Here is a 3,253-nt window from a genome sequence, read left to right on the forward strand (position 1 = left end):
ATAATAAGGATTTTCATGTTTGTATTAGGAAAATATTAACGGAAATGGGATGGAAAAATTTTCCACGGGATACAGGATGGTTAATTGGAAACAAATGGGCGAGGTACTCTGCAGTGCAAAAATCGGGGAGAGACTGAAAAGAAAGATTGTGGTGAGGCCTGAGTTGGTGTACGGCTGAGAACTGTGGCATGTCAAGAAGATTCAGGAAAAGAAGATGCAGGTAGCTGAAATGAAAATGTGGATCTAGAAGACACAGGATAAGGAACGAGCTGATTAGGGAAAGAGCCGGGGTAACTAGTCTCAAAAAACGCGGTTCATGTGGGACGAAGGAAAACCGAAGAAATGATGAAAATATTGGTAGAGGACTTGAGAGAGAAAGCTGATGACACGACGGACAAAAATTAATAGCGAAGAAGAAAAGAGAGTTTGATCGAGTTGATTAGGGAAAGAGCCGGGGTAACTAGTCTCAAAAAACGGGGTTCATGTGGGACGAAGGAAAACCGAAGAAATGATGAAAAGATTGGTAGAGGAGTTGAGAGAGAAAGCTGATGACACGACGGACAAAAATTAATAGCGAAGAAGAAAAGAGAGTTTGATCGAGTTGATTAGGGAAAGAGCCGGGGTAACTAGTCTCAAAAAACGGGGTTCATGTGGGACGAAGGAAAACCGAAGAAATGATGAAAAGATTGGTAGAGGAGTTGAGAGAGAAAGCTGATGACACGACGGACAAAAATTAATAGCGAAGAAGAAAAGAGAGTTTGATCGAGTTGATTAGAGAAAGATCCGGGGTAACTAGTCTCAAAAAACGGGGTTCGATGTGGGATGAAGGAAAACCGAAGAAATGATGAAAAGACTGGTAGAGGACTTGAGGGAGAAGACGACACGATGGAAAAAAATTAATATCGAAGAAGAAAAGAGAGTTTGATACCAAATTATGTGTACATCTGCCAACCTTTTAGACTATCTATGCACAAGTAACTCTCAAGAGTTAGTTAGATCGGCAGCTTTAATAATTTAATATTAAATTATTTTCCCCTAATAAAGACATGAAAATCCTTATTATTTCAATACCTTGTTGACTTTGTTGAATGAAGTTGATCACACTAGTGGACGAAAAAAAGTTATTCATCAAGCTCTTTGAGGCACATTGTCTGGGTATTTATTTGATGGAACAGTGCTGTAGACAGCACAAAGAATAAGTCTAGACCCATTGGAAAAATTTGTGGAAAACGAAGCTGGAGAAAAAAAATCAGAATTCACATCCGGATGGTCAGTGAACTGGCCTGGGGCGATTTTCACTATATACAACTTTTTAACATACTGATCAGAAAATGTCTGTCAGCAATGCAGGGCACGTTGCTTCAAAGAGACTCTCATGATCCCAAAAGTCAAATTAATATACATGAGCACAAATTATCACGGTGGCCTGGATATTTTACATTTATTCGCCAACATGAAAATCAGGTCATGATGAATATCGAACTAGCATTTAAAGTCCTGCGTGAGGACACTTGTTACAACATGTTTCTAGAGATTAGAGATCCAGAGCCCAGAAAAGAATTCCAAAGTAAAATTATAGGATCTAGTGTACTGACACTTTACAACAACAGGACTTACAGAATTGATGATGTGGACTTCTCACAGAATCCTGACAGTACTCTCCCTGTGGTAGATCGTTCACAGATGAGCTACGTCCAGTATTATGCAGTCAAGTATAAGATTCATATTCGGGAACGACGTTAGCCCCTATTAGTGTGATACCAGACATAGGGAAATACGAGCTGGAAATTCTGAAGTTGTGTATTTAATTCCAGAATTATGTAAACTAACAATTAACTATCTCGGATCACACTCGAGTAGGACCAGTAGACCGTATTAGGAAACTTCAAGAATTTTGTAAGCGGTTCCTGCGATGCCCTGAAGCAGTCACGGAACTCCGGAGATGGGAATTCCAATTATAAGATCGTCTCATACAATTTTAAGGAAGAGTTCTTTCTATGGAAATTATAGTAGCAGCTACCAATTCAAGATACCCTGCTGAGCCTAAAGCAGATTAGTAAAAATTTTTCTAGTAAAACAAAAAATTAATGTTACGACTTTTTGCATACCTTACAAACTGCAAGATGAATGCAATGGGACATAGGGCAACCACAAATTTATGATATACTTGATGACATAACTAATACATTCTGTAACGCAATAGAAAACGTTGCGGCTATAATGTACTCGACACTTATAATGTGTGTATTGCCAACCAATCAAATTGGCAGATATGGGTCAAGAAGGAGAAATATGTATTAAGCTGTGTAAAAGATGAGAACTACGGTTTTCTAAAAAGAACTATTAATAGGGCAGGTGGTTGTAATTCTTTGGTGGTTTCTATGGGTTTTGGTTTTTCCAAGGAATGTGTGGGAGGAGGAATCGGGTTATAGCACAGCATCAGGAAATATGTTATGAAAGGATTTGTTAGCTTAGTTGCAGTGTTCATATCAGCAGTGCGTTGTTTGTTATATTATTACGAACTTAAACCCATTGAATCAACATTTCTCTACTAAATATTTCAATATGACAAAAATTATGAATCATATACGTGTTTGAAAAATGTTGAAAAAATGTTGCGAGGGACACATTATATACACAGATAGAAATTAGTATTATCTAGCTTAATTTTTTTAGAATATATACCCAACTTATAAATAGTTTTGTATTAAAATGTGTTTTTTCTAACATAAATTACAATCAACTCAATTACTTTTATAAACTAGATCCATGATGTATCATTACTATTATAAATATAATATAAAAATATGTAATTTTAATAAAAACTTATGTGCTTTCAGTACGGTATCGGTGAGTCGACAGTGCGAGACATTTTAAAACAAAAGGGCAAACTTCTTTCATTGGCATCAATGTCAGAAAGCTGTTCTGCCATGAAGAAAAGAAAAACAATGAGAACCTCGTCTTACGTAGAATTAGATCCAATGGTCCATGCTTTGGAAGCTACCGCAGAAAAGTGTAACCTGAAATTATTGCTAACGAGCCAGTGAGATTCAAAATTGTAATAAACAAAGAAATAATAAAACAAGTATCGAAATGTAACTATCTCAAAAATCTTAGGAACAACAGAGATAAAAAACTGAAGGCGATAGCAGCTAAAACTTTAAGAGACGGACTCCCTAATACACAAATCAGAGACATATGTAAAGTACATGATATCGTCAGATGGGGACGCCAAAGAAGACGAAAATGGAAC

At 36.7% G+C, this 3,253-nt stretch overlaps 1 pseudogene; it reads left to right on the forward strand.

Moving 5' to 3' along the window:
- Positions 1-841: 841 nt before the first annotated feature.
- Positions 842-2,301, forward strand: LOC140451660 (piwi-like protein Siwi; annotated as a pseudogene).
- The last annotated feature ends 952 nt before the right edge of the window (positions 2,302-3,253 follow it).

The sequence above is a fragment of the Diabrotica undecimpunctata genome, chromosome 10, assembly GCF_040954645.1.
Source record: "Diabrotica undecimpunctata isolate CICGRU chromosome 10, icDiaUnde3, whole genome shotgun sequence".
NCBI lineage: Eukaryota > Metazoa > Arthropoda > Insecta > Coleoptera > Chrysomelidae > Diabrotica > Diabrotica undecimpunctata.